This window comes from Heloderma suspectum, chromosome 11 (genome assembly GCF_057233095.1).
Source record: "Heloderma suspectum isolate Gila_16-S chromosome 11, 16-S_ref, whole genome shotgun sequence".
NCBI lineage: Eukaryota > Metazoa > Chordata > Lepidosauria > Squamata > Helodermatidae > Heloderma > Heloderma suspectum.
The window spans coordinates 17,184,643-17,202,101 of NC_139468.1; the positions used below are offsets into that span (position 1 = coordinate 17,184,643).

The 17,459-nt window shown below is 44.5% G+C and overlaps 1 protein-coding gene across 9 annotated transcripts in view; it reads left to right on the forward strand.

Annotated features, from left to right (window-relative positions):
- Nucleotides 1-17,459, forward strand: part of ZNF609 (zinc finger protein 609) — a 131,585-nt gene that overhangs the window by 83,811 nt on the left and 30,315 nt on the right. Inside the window, exon 1 of one of the 9 annotated variants that reach the window (XM_084816999.1) lies at nt 5,439-5,529. The exons of the other annotated variants lie outside the window; for them this stretch is intronic. The gene's annotated coding sequence lies outside the window, so the exon portion shown is untranslated. Of the gene's footprint in view, nt 1-5,438; nt 5,530-17,459 lie in introns of those variants that run through there. 9 annotated transcript variants of the gene reach the window in all.

Below are 17,459 nucleotides of genomic sequence, written 5' to 3' on the forward strand. Positions count from 1 at the left end.
TTTGTACCATTTGTTTGTGTTTTAGTATTTTAAATACTAAATTTGGTATTTTGGAAGAAAAGTGGTATATAAATAAAATACATAAATAAATGGTGCAGCTCACACCTTTTCTGTCGCTGTAATTAGGGCAAAGTAGTAGCAGCAATAAACATGCAAGTTAGCATGTTAAAATGCATGTTAGTGATGCCTCAGGAGGTACACTTATGGTACTGCTAGTATACATGTTTTGCACAAATTGTTGCTTGACGCAGGAGTGACACAGTACGATGGAAGAGGTTAGTGTCTCTATAAGGTGAATATTCAGTATGGGATAACTGGTAGCCCAAAGTGCAACAGTAGGCTGTCTTCTTCTAGGAAAGGCTCAAAGCACAAACTGTGGAGTTTGGGAAAGAATTTGAAGGAGTTGGGGTGGGGAATGATTTGGTGGATGGAGTGGAAGGTTCCCCAGGCATAGGAAGCTGCATGGTAGAAATAATAAAGGGGGTGATGAAGATGAACATGTGTAGAAAACACAGAAGATGAGTAAGGGAAGATACAGGGGAGATGCAGCTGGGGCTGGAGCAATCAGGAGCTTAAAAAGCTAGTGTGACTGTTGTTGTTCAGTCGTTCAGTCATGTCCGACTCTTCGTGACCCCATGGACCATAGCACGCCAGGCCTTCCTGCCCTGCGCTCTCTCCCGGAGTATGCTCAAGTTCATATTCATTGCATCGGTGATGCTATCTAGCCATCTCATCCTCTGTCGTCCCCTTCACCTTTTGCCTTCAGTCTTTCCCAGCGTCAGGGTCTTTTCCAGAGAGTTTTCTCTTCGCATTAGGTGGCCAAAATATTTGAGCTTCAGCTTCAGTATCTGTCCTTCCAATGAGCACTCAGGGTTGATTTCCTTTAGGATGGACTGATTTGACCTCCTTGCAGTCCAGGGGACTCGTCAGAGTCTTCTCCAGCACCACAGTTCGAAAGCATCAATTCTTCGGCGCTCAGCCTTCCTTATAGTCCAGCTCTCACAGCCATACATTACTACTGGGAAAACCATAGCTTTGATTAGATGGACCTTTGTCAGCAAGGCGATGTCTCTGCTTCTTACTATGCTGTCTAGGTTTGCCATAGCTTTCCTCCCAAGGAGCAAGCGTCTTTTAATTTCATGGCTACAGTCACCGTCTGCGGTGATTTTGGAGCCCAAGAAAGTAAAATCTGTCACTGCTTCCATTTCTTCCCCTTCTATATGCCAGGAAGTGATGGGGCCAGATGCCATGATCTTCGTTTTTTTAATGTTGAGTTTCAAACCAGCTTTTGCACTCTCCTCTTTCACCCTCAACAAGAGGCTCTTGAGATCCTCTTCGCTTTCTGCCATTAGGGTGGTATCGTCTGCATATCGGAGGTTGTTGATAATTCTCCCGGCAATCTTAATTCCGACCTGTGATTCATCCAACCCGGCATTTCTCATGATGTACTCTGCATATAAGTTAAATAAGCAGGGTGATAATATGCAGTCTTGCGGCCATTGTTGAGTGTTCCAAATTTGTTGGCATATTGAATGCAGCACTTTAACAGCATCATCTTTTAGGATTTTAAATAGCTCAGCTGGAAGACTGTCATCTCCGCTAGCTTTGTTGTTACTAATGCTTCCTAATGCCCACTTGACTTCACTCTCGAGGATGTCCGGCTCAAGTTCAGTGGCCGCACTATCATGGCCATCAGGGACATTCAGATCTTTCCTGTATAGTTCTTCTGTGTATTCTTTCCACCTTTTCTTAATCTCATCTGCTTCTGTTAGGTCCCTGCCTTCTTTGTCCTTTATCATGCCAGTCTTTGCACAAAACGTTCCCTTGAGATCTCCGATTTTCTTGAAGAGATCTCTAGTCTTTCCCATTCTGTTGTTTTCCTCGATTTCTTTGCATTGTTCATTTAAGAAGGCCTTCTTGTCTCTCCTTGCTATTCTCTGGAACTCTGCATTCAGTTGGCTATATCTTCCCCGTTCGCCCTTGCTTTTCGCTTCCCTTCTTTCATGAGCTACTTGTAAAGCCTCATCAGACAGCCAGTTGGCTTTCTTGCATTTCTTTTTCTTTGGGATGGATTTTGTTGCTGCCTCCTGAACAATGTTACGGACCTCTGTCCATAGTTCCTTAGGCACTCTGTCTATCAGGTCTAATCCCTGAAATCTATTCGTCACCTCCACTGTATATTCATAAGGGATATGATTTAGGTCATACCTGAATGGTTTAGTGGTTTTCCCTACGTTCTTCAATTTAAGCTGAAATTTTGCAAGAATCAGCTCATGATCTGAGCCACAGTCCGCTCCAGGTCTTGTTTTTACTGACTGTATAGAGCTTCTCCATCTTTGACTGCAAAGGACATAATCAATCTGATTTCGATATTGACCATCTGGTGATGTCCATGTGTAGAGTCGCCTCTTGTGCTGTTGGAAAAGAGTGTTTGCTATGATCAGCGTGTTCTCCTGGCAAAACTCTATTAGCTTTTGTCCTGCTTCATTTTGTGCACCAAGGCAATGCCTGCCTGTTATCCCAGTGATTTCTTGACTTCCTACTTTAGCATTCCAATCCCCTATGATGAAGAGGACATCTTTTTTTGGTGTTAGTTCTAGAAGGTGTTGTAGGTCTTCATAGATCAACCTCAGCTTCTTTGGCATCAGTGGTTGGGGCATAGACTTGAATTACTGTGATGTTGAATGGTTTGCCTTGGATTCGTACTGAGATCATTCTATCGTTTTTAAGATTGTACCCCAGTACTGCTTTTCCCACCCTTTTGTTGACTGTGAGTGCTACTCCATTTCTTCTAAGGGATTCTTGCCCACAGAAGTAGATATGATGGTCACCTGAATTAAATTCGCCCATGCCTGTCCATTTTAGTTCGCTGATTCCCAAGATGTCGATGTTCAATCTTGCCATCTCATGTTTGACCACCTCTAGCTTACCTTGATTCATTGATCTGACATTCCAGGTTCCTAAACAATATTGTTCTTTACAGCATCGGATTTTCTTTTCACCACCAGACACATCCACAGCTGAGTGTCCTTTCGGCTTTGGCCCAGCCACTTCACTCTTTCTGACGCTACTTGGAAATACCCTCTGCTCTTCCCCAGTAGTATATTGGACACCTTCCGACCTGAGGGGCTCATCTTCCGGCGTCATCTCTTTTAGCCTTGTGATACGTTCCATGAGGTTTTCTTGGCAAGAATACTGGAGTGGGTTGCCATTTCCTTCTCCAGTGGACCACATTTTGTCAGAACTCTCTGCCATGACCTATCCGTCTTGGGTGGCCCTGCATGGCATAGCTTATGGCTTCACTGAGTTACGCAAGCCCCTTCGCCACAACAAGGCAGTGATCCATGAAGTGTGACTGTAGGGATGGAGTATTTACTTGACTTTAGATAGGGGAGGTCCAGATTCAAATCCTTGCTGAGCCTCGGAGCTCAATGGGGAAAACTGGATAAGTGTCTCCATTACATTTATTTAGGGTAATCAATGCTAAAAGACTGTCCTGAGTTACTTGAAAGAAGGGCAGGACACAAATGTAAGTTAATAATACATTGGGAGATGATGCAGAGACTTGACGAAGGGTTACTTGATAGTGATGGACAAAGACCACCTGAATCCACTTGCTGGCAGGAAAAAACTCATGAAAGGAAGAAGTATAGTTACAGCATATTTCCATTTTTTGCAAAGGAAGAAATGTGCCGTTGTATGCTTTGTACAGGCGATTCAGCTACTGGGAGGTAATTAAGAGAGAAAGCATCTTTCCTGAATACCATTCCAGTTCCTCACTACTACATAAGAGACCACCCTTCTGTTTTTCCTATACGCTATATACACTACACGTACACAAGTTCACAATGCATACATTTGTGGAATTTACAGCCACAAGACTTGCAGATGGCCACTAGTTAGTTGGCTTTAAAAGAGGCTTAGACAAATTCATGGACAATAAGGCTATCAATGGCTACCAGTAATTATGGCTATATGTAGGGGTTAACCAACTGTGTCTGGGCTTGGCAGCCAACGATTATTTTTACTAACCAGTGGGAGTATAATAAAAGTCCTCCTGAGCACATGCAGAGTGTCTTTCCCTTTCCACTGAGCATGTTATAGCTTCAGCGGCTGTACTATCCTATGAATAATTAGGCTTACTTAACTCTACATGGGATTGGGCTGTAAACTGTCACAACATACAGTCAGTCATCTGGCCACTGGGCATTCTTACTTGCCAGGAAGAGAAACATCTTCATCCCTGGTGTGTTGGTGAAAGGCTTTCTAGAAGAATGGTAAAATGGAACCTACAGGTTCAGAAGTTGTATGCTATTGAATGCCAGTTGCTGGGGTACAGCAGCAGAAAGGGGCTGCTTCCTTTATGCCCTCAGAGGCATCTGGTTGGCCACTGTAGGAAGTAGGCTGCTGGACAGGATGGACTATTTGTATCTGATCCAGTATGGCTGTTCTTACATGGATGCACACATTTAAGAATATTCATTTCTTGGTTCTCCTTCCATGTCAGTGAGTCACTCAGAACCACATTTGTGATGAGAAATCAACTGACTCTCTCACTGTGACTTTAAATAAGTGGCTCTGAGGGGGAAAATGAGAGCAACCTCATCCTCTGAGGATGCAGCCTTCAAGGGCTGGGGCGTGCACATCATAACAAGTTAAGAGACATTAATATTTAATAGACTGGAAGAAGATGTCTCTTCTTGCCTTAGGGATAAATAGCTCTGAAATGTCCTGTCTTCCCTGCTTATCATATCTGAAACACACACACATACCTTTTCTCTCAGAAACCAAGTATACTCTTAATTTCTAACCATACCTATGTACAGTATGTGTGTAAACAGCTGCAACAATATACTGCATTAGTGTGTTCTCTCCAGGTCTCTACTTCTATGGAGGCCCACGTGGAGAATATTTTATTTGGCTACGAAGTAATTATAGGACTATCCAGTTTTCAAAAAACTCTTTGTGTCAGAGCTCTCCAGGGTGGACAAGAAGATAATATTTTTAAATTGAACTTTAAAAATGTGTTACATCAGATTTTAATGGGCTTGTGGTACTTAATTTAATGATTTGTGGACATTGAGTTAAAGGACTTGCTTTTCTATATAGAGAACAAACCATGGAGTGGGGGAAGTATCTTCCTTTTGAGGTCAAGTATTATAAATAGGGCACACAAATCATCTGTTAAAATTAATATACTTGATACTTCAGGGTATGGACTGGCAACCCATTATAGGGATAGGATCTTGTTCTAAGAGATGCCATCCAATATCTCCCCAGGATAATCCACCAAGTGCCCTTGGGTGATTTTCACACTTCTGTTTATCTCCTCTTAACTTACCTGAGCTCTGCAGATTACTCACAGAACAGTGCATTTTCTGTAATTAAGAATTTTTGACTGTTCCAACCAACTGAACAACATATACTTTTCTTATCAGGGAAAATACACTGTTCTACCTTGAAACTAGTACCAGCCGTTGCTTCTGGACAGCTCTGGGTTCTTAGTCTCCAAGAAAATGGTCTTGCTCGGTAAGGATCCTTGCCTGTGTATGCAGAAACAAACAGATGTCTTTATTTTGAAATTTATTTATATTTGTATATTAAATATTAACCATATCATGTATGTCTATAATTAGTTGCCACTTACCATACTAATGAAGTTTAACACGAATCATATGTAAAGATACTATTCTCTACAATAGTGAAATTCTTGTCCGTAATATAAACAAGTATATATAAAGATATTATGTATACTTAAAGTGAATCCCCTGTTAAATAATAATAGGCTCCATTTGTAAATCAACATGTTTTAATAGTTATATCAAGTGATTATACACTGTCTTTAAGAAAACTAAAGTTCAAATTGGAATTTCTATTTAAAATCAATGATACAAATTTATCTTTTCTCTTGGGTGATTTTAAATCACATTGATTTTGCTGCATAGGCTCCTCAGAAATCAAAGCTATTTGTGAGAGTTCTAGGGTGAACCTATTTAAAATCAATTTCTGTTGTAAGGTGTTCTTTTTTTCTTTAATCTTTGAACTGCTTGTCATGAGAGTGCTTTTGTGAGCTACAGAAAGAACCAAAGCCAGAACAGTGTCTCAGTTTGTACATTGCTCAAAGGATCACATGTGCAGGCACATTCCATATTTGCTGAATTTGCTCTCTCCTCGAGATTTGGAAGGGCTGGCCAGTTGGGAGGGGGAGCTATATACAGGGGAGTCCCCACTGTTATTTCTGATCTCAGCTGCGGCAGAGGGGAGGATGGCACCAGTGGCCATGACTACACCCATCCAGCCCTCAGACAGCCTGGTGGGGTGTGTGATTCAGCCTCCACCCTAAAACAGTTGTGCAATCCTGCTCTAGCACTAGGAAAAGCTTGACTTGAAATGGATATGTGGCTTTTGAAATGTAAATTAGATTTTTCATTTCCTCTTAATCCATTGGTGTTTTTTCTAACAAATCTGCACTTAGACAGAAACTGTAAACCAACCCATTCTTTCTGCTGTTCCAGGAGAAATTGTATACCCAGAAGTAGACTATCCAAGTTTGGGTTTGTTTTGGTCGTGGCTCTCCCCGCGCATCCCCCATTCCTCTCTGTCAATACTGATTGATTTGGAGAATGTCTGAATTCATTATAAAATGTGCACTGCCCAGATATGAAAGCTACTTTAGAAATTTAACTTTAGATGTCTAAGGGCGCAATCCTATGATTGTTTAGATAGAAAAAATGCCTACAACTCCCAGCATGCCCCAGCCAGCCATGCTGGAAGCTGGAAGCCTTTTTCCTTTTAAAAATGCATAGGATTGTGCCTTAAATGTCTTGGCATTTGCTTCCTGGAGATACCAATTTGCTACCTGGAGATCTTTTAAGCAAGCAGGACCACAGATTAACATCTCAGAGGCATGTATAAGTTGTGTGTACCTACTTAAAATGTTTCTTTGGACACTTCTCCTGGAAAATGAATCCAAAGAAACACTTTAAATATGTTTAACTCATACATCTGTCAAAAGTGAAGTGGAAGCATGAATCTATAGTTACTGATAACTATATGTGGTTTATATTTCCAGTAACTAAAACATTGGCTCTGGCTGTTAGCCCAGCTTAGAAGGAATGCAGACGCCACACCCTGGACACACACAGATGGCTGAAATAGTCCCTGCCTTGCTGTGAAAGCCTGCAAAGTGATAACTTTCAGGTCATGCCAACTAACTGGAGACTGGCCCAAGCACTTTGCCTGAAATGGCCCTGTCATCCATAAACCTTGCAGCTGGTCCCTACAAAGTGTATTCTTTCTGCAGGAGGAAGGATCCATTCCTGCAGGTGGATCAACCTGTCACCAGTGCAGAAATGCTGATAATTCCAGGACAGCAAAAGGAAATATCTTCTAATTTAGGAAGTATATCATATGTTTAAGTAAAACAGCAAATTATTTTACATTGTGTAACCACTTCCATATATACTTCTGGAGACTTATTGTTGTGCAGCCAGCCCTACTCGTTTTGCAGACATCCAAATCTAGGCATTGCTTTCCTCTAGGCAACAGGGATAATGCAAAACCTGGTACTGTGTACGCAAAATTGGCTTTGCTAAAAGAGTCTGATTAATAACCACCTCCGTCGAGATTAACAGGGTATTCAGAATTGAGGATGAGCTATAGCCTTTCCCTAAACAGTTCCAGATGGCTGGTTTTTAAATTAATAAATTAGTTACATTTATATTTAAATTTATATTCCACCTTTCTTCCCATGCTGGAACTTAAATTACCAAAAGTTATTTAACCTGTCCATGAAACTGCTTCTTTTTTTTTCTTTTTTTTTTTTTGAAGAAGGCATGTTAGACTTGTGCCCTGCCCTGCTCACATGGGTGCCTTGCCCATGCAGCTTTCTTGAAGAACAATGGCTTGTCTGAAGTGCCTTGCTTTGCAACCAGGGATGGGGAATAGGGAGGGAGAAGGCAGGAAGATGGGAAGCATAATTTTCCAGTCGCCTGCAGACAGGACTCCTGATCATTAGCTGCCAAATATATGACCTTGAGAATGGGAAAGGGCTTTCTAGGTTGCAAATAGGCAGAGGAAAAGCACCAAGGAGCTGCTCCATTCAGCCACACCTTTGCCTAAGGTTAAACTGGGGTTTGTGGCCATATTCTTTGAGATTAATTTTTCTCACCACTGCTCCTTTCCTCCTAATTTCAAGGGAACCAGATTCCTAGATAGTAATAGAGAGGCTAACCATCTAGGCAGCGAAACAGATTCTTTGCTACAGCATGTCAAAAATTTTAGCTCTGACACCTGGCACCAACACAGAGCATCATTTATCATTGGCTCCCAAGTAGAAGCTGGAAAATCCTGGCTTCTGCCCTCCTGTGATGGATTCATTTCAGCCCAAGAGGTGGCTATAGTCATTCATGAGAGACACTGTAGATGCTTTGTGCTGTTTGTATGTGGGATGTATTTGATCCAACAGCTCCCAGAGTTTGAGTAAACTTTATTTTTTGAGATGTAGCCAGCCCAGAAGTTAGTTTTATTCTGTGGTATTTACTGGCCTGTCCTAAGATTCTTGACTACTCTGGTCCTTTCTCTAGGAACTATTGCGACTGCTGGAGCCAAAACAGGCTCTCTTACTAGAATTGTATAGCCTGCCCCATTTCACAAACTGAGCGACTTTGCATTGATGAACTGGCTGGGTCTCTGCTACTGCAATTTTTTAACTGCAAAGTCTACAATTCTTTTTTTCTGCTCTTTCCAGTGGGTCTCCAAAGGAAGGCATAAGGAACTCTTAAACTGAGAGTGCAGCCCATATTCGGAGGGTAGATTGCCCTGTCACCTTGGGTTCTTGCTGTTTTTGAGGCATATAAGGAGAGAATAAGGCACTTGGTAGGCTTAGTTACCTACCCTGTCAGTTACTGGTTTGTATGGAGCCACACATCAATTTCTAGATGCTAACTCAAGCTCTGCCATCTTAACACTAGAGGCTAGAAGCTGGAGGTGAGTTCTTGCTGTGTGGCTCAAGCCCTTATCACTGTTGGTCTGTAACACTTCTGATTGAGTTGACCTCTCTTTTCTCTCTAATTAATGGGTCTATCTATCTATCGCCTTTTTCCCTGCAGAGAGCCCAAGAAGGCTTACATAATCCTCTCTATTTTATCCTCACAACAAGCCTGTGAAGTAGGTTAGGTGGAGAGTCAGTGACTGGCCCAAAGTCACCCTTAGCTGCAGCTGGAGAGGCAGTTGCCTTGGCCACTGAAAACACCTTGCTTGGGATTGACTAGCTGCTCATCTCATTTGGGGTATTCATTCTCTTATGCCCATTTCATGTTCCTTCTAAGAGTTAAATGTCTGTGGCTTTGCACAAAAAGTGAAGGTAACCATGTTGGCCAAAAGAAAAATGCTAAAATCCTTTGAGACCAACTCAAAGGTCACAAAATACTGTGCAAGCTTTCAAGTTCATTAGAAAGTGTGGGTGTGACAATTGGAATGACTGATCTTAAAGTCATGGAGTTTGTATTTGGTTGCAGTCTTAAGATGGAAAGTGGGAGGGGGCTGCAGACATTAAAATTAGGCTCTACCAGGTACTGAAATGGCTAGTTGAGATGTATCATAAACATCGGTTATGCTGGAAATGATCAGCAGAGTCTGCTTTAGAGCAGGTATAATAATAGTAACTCTTCTGACAAGAAATGCAAACGAGCTGCTTTGGTGGGGATGGTGTTTTGCCAGATAGACCTTTTGATCTGATCTGGTAAAGTAGGCCCTAGATTCTTCTTTCTCTGAAAATAAGAGCAAAATGTTTACAGTATGACTCTTAAGTGCAGATAAGGCTATGATGCAGCACGCAAACATTATGCTATAAGTTTCTTTTATCCTTAATGCAAATTGGAATGCATGCAGTTTAAGACAAAAATGCTTCTTTAGTGAGACATATGTTCAATCTCATGTGGTTTGGGAGCACCGTAGTCAGTAAGAGAATAAGGTTCAGTGTTTTGCTGTTGGAGTACCTGCTGCTGCAGATTCTAGAGGAGAGCTGTTTGGCCACATAAGATACATGTCAGATCTCTGGGCAATAAGGAGCTAGTCAGGGGAACCAGGTCACAATGCCTTCCTATGCCAACAGGACTGATGTTCACTATAACTTCAATGTCAGTAGTGAAATTAAAGGAGAGGTTGTAACTGTTGGTGGTGGGGACTGGTAATGACATGTGGCTGAGAGTTCCAAGGCACACGTTCCTTGGTGAGCTTATGTAGTGATTGAGCCACTGCTGGATAATCAAGAATCAAATAAATATACATAGGTGTATGCATCCAGAAGGCTCTTGCCTTTGGTTGTAGCGTGCTGTGCTGACAAGCATTGTTGATAAAGATCCAGTATTTTGCCAGCTTCAGAAAAGCTGTAGCCAAAGAGCTGTGAAGATTTAGGAGACGTTTTTTAAACTCAATTCAAGTTGCCAGTCTTCTGGTGTCTCTTAAGTAGTGTTTGCTGTGAGCGGCATTACATATTGGGTAGTAGTATATTTTGCCCCATAGGTTTGTACACTGAAAAGCTGATTTGTACTACAACACCCCAGTATAAAGTGCCTCTGTGTGGTAGGTATGGAATCCTTAACCTTCTTATACTTGTAAGAAATGCTTTAGTGATATGATATTGGGATCAGATAGACCCCAATTAAGTCATGTATTTGACTCCACTTTAATGAGAAAATATATGAAAAATTTCCTTGAGGATTAATGTTTGTCATACAGTGATACTATACAAAGGAGATATCTGAAGTCTATGAAGACATTAGGCCCTCACAAAACATTGATAGCTTACTTGTGCACTTTCCCCTTCAACTCTGTTTCAGATAGTATGTCCCTGGCCTAGCCAACATATTAGTAGCAAGTATGAAGTTATCAGCCTTTGAAAAGTCATCCCATTACCTATTAGCTAGTGCTGAGAGATTCAGCGTGCATGCCACATCTTCCTTCACTGAAGGACTGCCTGCCTTTGCTTGCTCACAAGTTGCTTTAAGGTTTCTTGGTGCCTTTCCTGCCTACTGCTGTCTTCAGAGTTTTTAAATTCAAAGGATTCAGAAAGACCTTACAGAAAGTAAAACAGTAGGGGTGTTTAAGAATTGAGCAGCACTTGGTAAGACTTACTCTAAAACATGTTCCTGGAAGATGAACTGCTGGCAAGGGATGGGTTGCACCTCACAAGGGCTCGGAAGAATATGTTTGGCCACAGCATGAAGAACTTCATCAGGAGGGCTTTAAATGGAATCCTGCCAGGGAGGGAGACGTAAAGTTGAGGGTAACAGTGGACGAAGGCTTATGAGCCACAACAGAGAGAACAGCTCTAATAGCACCCAATAATAGTCTTCAGACACATGTAGGAAGAAAGCCAGACTATAAAGCACATGGTCTTCGATGTCTAAATACTAATACCCAGACTATGGGAAACAAACAGAATGAACTTGAACTCTTAATACGGGAGGGAAAATACGACTTGATAGGTGTAACTGAAACTTGGTGGGATGACTCCCATGACTGGAAAAGAGCAATTGAAGGAGAGCCAGGGCCTGCAGGAGACGCCACCACCACTGGGGAAGAGACGTGCCTGCTGCTGCTGGGCCTGCTGCTGCTGCCGCCGCCAACACCAACACTAGACCTTCCCCGCGGACTTCTGCCTGGCATTATTTTTAAGGGGATTTTTTAGTTGTTGTTGTTTAATTTCTCGGGGATTCTGTTGTGTTTTTAGGGGTGGGTAGCCTGCCTGATAGGCAGGAGTGAGGGGGCATGTGTCCACCTGATGGAGGCAGTGGGGGGAGTGTTGGGGGCCAGAACATACCGAGGCTGGGCGGCAGGCGCTGATGGAGCTCTAGAGGCAAGCCATGCCAGGTAAGGGGAACAAGGGAGAGATGTGTAGTATTTGTCCCCTCCGGGCCTGTCCAGAGCCAAAAGATGGCTGGGGGAGGCGTGGCTCCATCTTCTGGCCTTCGTTTGCTGCTCTGTAATGCCAGGTCTGTTGCCCAGAAAACCTCCCTCATCCATGACATGATCCTGGACCAGGTGCAGACCTGGCATGTATTACGGAGACCTGGCTGGTCGAGGCAGCTGCTCCAACTCTTGCGGCCATGTGTCCAGCTGGATTTTCGTATGCACAGCAGCCGAGGGCTGGGGATCGGGGAGGGGGAGTGGCTGTTATCTACTGAGAGTCCTTGGTCTTCACCAGACCCCCTCTCTGGGAGACCAAGGTTGCTGAGTGCATGTACTGGAGGTTGGGTCCAAAGGGCAGTCTGGGGATTCTGCTCGTGTACCGTCCACCCCGCTGCATGACTGACTCCCTGGCCGAGGTGCTTGAGGTGGTCTCTGATGTGCGTGTACAGTCCCCTAACTTATTGGCGTTGGGGGACTTCAGTGTACATTCGGAGGCCATCCTCACAGGAGCACTTCAGGACTTCATGGAGACCATGGCTTCCTGGGAGCTGCACCATATTCGAACTGGGCCCACCCATGTAGCCGGTCATGCACTAGACCTTGTGTTTGTTTCTGGAGAAGCGGGGAGTAATCTGGAAGTCGGGGGTATATCCACCACCCCCTTGTCATGGTCAGATCACTTTCTGGTGACGTTAGACTTCTCGGTTCCACAACCCCTCCACAGGGGTGGAGGACCCATTAAAATGGTCTGCCCCAGGCATCTTACGGATCAAATGGATTCCTGAACGCGCCTAGGGATTCTCTGGAGCACACCAACGGCCACTCAGTCGAGACCCTGGTGGGTGGCTGGAATGCCGCAATCACTGGGGCATTAGATCGGATGGCTCCGAAACGCCCTCTCCCCCTGAACAGGGCTCGGACTGCACCATGGTTCAATTCGCAGTTATGAGCTCTGAAACAGGAGGTGAGACGGCTAGAGTGCCGGTGGCGGAAGTCTCGCTCCAAAGACGATCAGACACGGGCTAGAGCTGTATCTTCAGCCTATCACGTGGCGGTGAAGGCAGCAAAAAAGGAATATTATGCTGCCTCCATCGCGTCTGCAGAGTGCTGTCCCAGGAGGCTGTTCCAAGTGGTCTGGAGCCTGGTTGGTCCTGTGGCTCTGGAACCACTGGAGCATTCTAAGGCCTCCTGTGAGGCCTTGGCAAGGCACTTTGCAGATAAAATTGATCGGATAAGGAGTGTTATTCCGCACGCTGTGGATACAGTTAGTGAGCAAGAGACAGCCTGTGGCAAACCGGTTTTGTGGGATCGGTTCCAGCTTCTTCCTTCTGATGAAGTGGACAAGGTGCTTTCATCTGTAAGGCCGACCACCTGCTTACTTGATCCTTGCCCATCTTGGCTCATTATGGGCTGCAGAGAGAGACTGGGTGAGGGGATCAGGGCAGTGGTGAATGCCTCCCTTGAGGAGGGAGTGATGCCATCAGCCCTCAAGGAGGCAGTGATAAGACCGCTCTTAAAGAAGCCCTCCTTGGATCCCCAAGTTCTGATCAACTTTCGCCCAGTCTCAAATCTGCCATTTTGGGGCAAGATGATTGAGCGGGTGGTGGCGATGCAGTTGAAGGCACACTTGGAAGAACCGATTATCTAGACCCATTTCAGTCGGGCTTCAGGCTTGGGCATGGGACAGAAACGGCCTTGGTCGCCTTGGTGGATGATATGAGGAGGGCTTTGGATAGGGATGAATGCTCCTTCCTTGTTCTCCTCGACCTCCCAGCGGCTTTTGATACCGTTGACCACGGTATCCTCCTGGACCGCCTGGAGGGGTTGGGCATTGGAGATACCGTATTGTGGTGGTTCCGGTCCTTCCTCTCCAGCAGGTACCAGAGGGTAGCACTGGGAGAGGAGGTTTCAGACCCGTGGCCACTCACTTGTGGGGTGCCACAGAGTTCCATCCTCTCCCCAATGCTATTTAACATCTATGTGAAGCCGCTGGGGGCTATCATCAGGAGGTTTGGGGTGCGGTGTCATCAGTATGCGGATGACACGCAGCTCTACTTCTTGTTCAATCTTCACCAAGGTTGGCCGTAGAATCCCTGTCCAAATGTCTGGAGACGGTGAGTGGCTAGATGGGGAGGAATAAGCTGAAGCTGAACCCTGACAAGACCGAGGTACTTTTGGTGGGAGACAAGAGGAGGCTGGGGGATGTTGACCTGGAGTTGAATGGGGTACGGCTACCCTTGAAAGACCAGGTCATGTTGGACTCCCAGCTGTCCATGGAGACTCAGGTGTCAGCTGTGAGCCGGACAGCGCTGTATCAACTCCATCTGATACGGCAGCTGCACCCCTTCCTTCCCTACCATCTGCTCCCATCGGTAGTACATGCCCTGGTCTCCTCTCGTTTAGACTACTGTAATGCGCTTTACGTGGGGTTACCCTTGAAGATGCTTCGGAAGCTGCAGCTGGCACAGAACGCGGCGGCTCGCCTGATTAAAGACAGCCGCCGGCAAGATCGCATCACTCCAGTGCTGAAGGAGTTGCACTGGTTACCAGTTGTTTTCCGGGCCAAATTCAAGGTGTTGGTTTTGACCTCTAAAACCCTATAAGGTTCCGGCCCAGCCTATCTTAAGGAGCGCCTCCAGCAACACCAGACAGGCCACTTAACAAGATCAGCCTCGGATGGCCTTCTCTCTGCCCCATCAGCCAGGACAGCTAGACTGGTGGGGACGAGGGAGAGGGCCTTTTCTGTGGTGGCCCCCACTCTGTGGAACTCCCTCTCTAAGGAACTCCGTCATGCCCCCTCTTAATGAACTTCCGCTGTGCATTAAAAACGTGGTTGTTCAGGCAGGCATTTGGGGTGGGTTAGGGTATTTTAGAAAATGTTTTTACTGTAGAATTTTATTGTTTTAAACTGTTTTATTATATGTTCTACATCGCCCAGAGTGGCTGGGTGATTAATAAATTTAATAAATAAATAAAAATAACTTGTTCAAAAAGAACAGAAGGAACACTAAGGGAGGTGGAGTTGCGCTATATGTTAAAAATACATATCTCTGCAGAGAAATACAGGAGGAGGAGCTTGGTAGCCCCATCAAGAGCACCTGGGTTAAAATAAATGGAGCAAAGGATAAAAGGAACATGGTGGTCAGGGTCTACTATCGGCCACCCAATCAAGGAGAAGACGAGGATGAAACTTTTGAAAAGCAAATTGCCAATGTTTCAAGGAAGCAAGATGTAGTAGTAATGGGGGACTTCAATTTCCCTGATATTTATTGGGACACAAATTCTGCAAAACATGGCCCCTCCAAGAAATTCCTGACTTGTGTTGCTGATAACTTCCTCCTACAGAAAGTGGAGGAAGGAACTAGAGGATCGGCTATCCTTGACTTGATCCTAACTAACAGCGATGAGTTAGTGGATAAACTAGCAGTTACGGGAACTCTGGGGGAAAGTGACCATGTTATACATGAGTTTTGGTTATCAAGGAAGCAAAAGCTGGGTGTAGCCAAATACATACCCTGGATTTTAGGAAAACCAATTTTAATAAACTCAGAACAATGGTAAGTAAGGTCCCATGGTGAGCGACGCTAACGAGAAAAGGAGTCCAAGATGGGTGGGAGCTTTTAAAAAAGGAAATTCTCAAGGCACAATTTTAAACAATTCCAACAAGAAAAAAAGGTGGAAGACAACAGAAGAAGCCAATGTGGTTTCACAAAAAGCTTAGAGATGACCTGAAAACAACAAAGGAAACACAGGAGGTAGAAGGAAGGCCAAACTACAGGCAGGTAGCACAGAATTGCAGGGATGGCGTCAGGAAGGCTAAAGCTGAGAACGAGCTGAGCTTAGCGAGGGATGCCAAAAGCAACAAAAAGGCTTTCTTCAGCTACGTGCATAGTAAAAGACAGAGGAAAGAAATGGTGGTTCAGCTATTCAATGAGGATGGCGAAATGATAATAGATGACAAAGAAAAGACAGAAATGCTCAATTCCTACTTTGGCTCAGTCTTTTCCTGAAAGAGGGTCTATGACCCCCTGGCAAAGGCGAAGTGCAAGCTGAAGGGGCAGGATTGCAACTTAAGATTGATAGGCATATGGTCAAGGAACACCTAATGACTTTGAATGAGTTCAGATCTCCAGGGCCAGATGAACTGCATCCTAGAGTAATAAAGGAACTGGCAAAAGAACTCTCAGAACCGCTGTCTATTCTCTTTGAGAAATCATGGAGGATGGGTGAAGTGCCAGATGTTTGGAGGAGGGCTAATGTCGTCCCTATCTTCAAAAAGGGTAAAAAGGTGGAACCTGGGAAATACAGACCAGTCAGTCTGACATCAATCCCTGGGAACATTCTGGAGCAGATGATAAAGCAATCCATCTGTAAGCACCTTGAAAACAATGCAGTGATTACTCAAAGCCAACACGGATTTGTCAGGAACAAATCCTGCCAGACTAATCTGATCTCATTTTTTGATCAGGTAACCTCTCTTGTCGACTGTGAGAATGCTGTGGACATAATATACCTCAAGTTCAGCAAAGCTTTCGACAAACTGCCCCATGATATCCTGATGAGCAAACTAGCTCAAAGTGGGCTAGATGAAACAACTATCAGGTGGATCCACAGTTGGCTACAGAATCGGACTCAAAGAGTGCTTATCAATGGGATCTTCTCAAACTGGGGAGAGGTAGCGAGTAGGTACCGCAGTGCTCAGTCCTGGGCCCAGTGCTCTTCAACATTTTTATTAATGACTTGGATGAGGAGGTGCAGGGAATGCTTATCAGATTTGCAGATGACACAAAAGTGGGTGGGATAGCTAATACCTTGGAAGACAGAAACAAAATTCAAAGTGATCTTGATAGGCTGGAGCGCTGGGCAGAAACAGCAGAATGACATTTAATAGGGATAAATGGCAAGTTCTGCACCTAGGAAAAACAAACCAAATGCACAGTTACAAGATGGGGGATACGTGGCTCAACAACACTACAAGCGAGAAGGATCGTGGAATGGTTGTAGATCACAAGCTGAATATGAGCCAACAAGGTGATATGGCTGCAAAAAAGGCAAATGCTATTTTGGGCTGCATTAATAGAAGTATAGCTTCCAAATCACATGAAGTACTAGTTCCCCTCTACTCAGCACTGGTTAGGCCTCATCTCAAGTACTGTGACCAGTTCTGGACATCGCACTTTAAGAGGAATGCAGACAAACTGAGAGGGTTCAGAGGAGGGCTACGAAGATGATCAAGGGACTGGAAACAAAGCCCTGTGAAGAGAGACTGAAGGAACTGGGCATGTTGAGCCTTGAGAAGAGAAGACTAAGGGGAGATATGATAGCGCTGTTCAAGTACTTGAAAGGTTGTCACAAAGAGGAAGGCCAGGATCTCTTTTCAATTATCCCAGAGTGCAGGACACGGAATAATAGGCCCAAGTGACAGGAAGCCAGATTCTGGCTGAATATCAGGAAAAACGTCCTGACCATTAGAGCAATACGACAGTGGAACTAATTACCTAGGGAGGTGGTGGGCTCTCCCACACTGGAGGCATTCAAGACGAGGC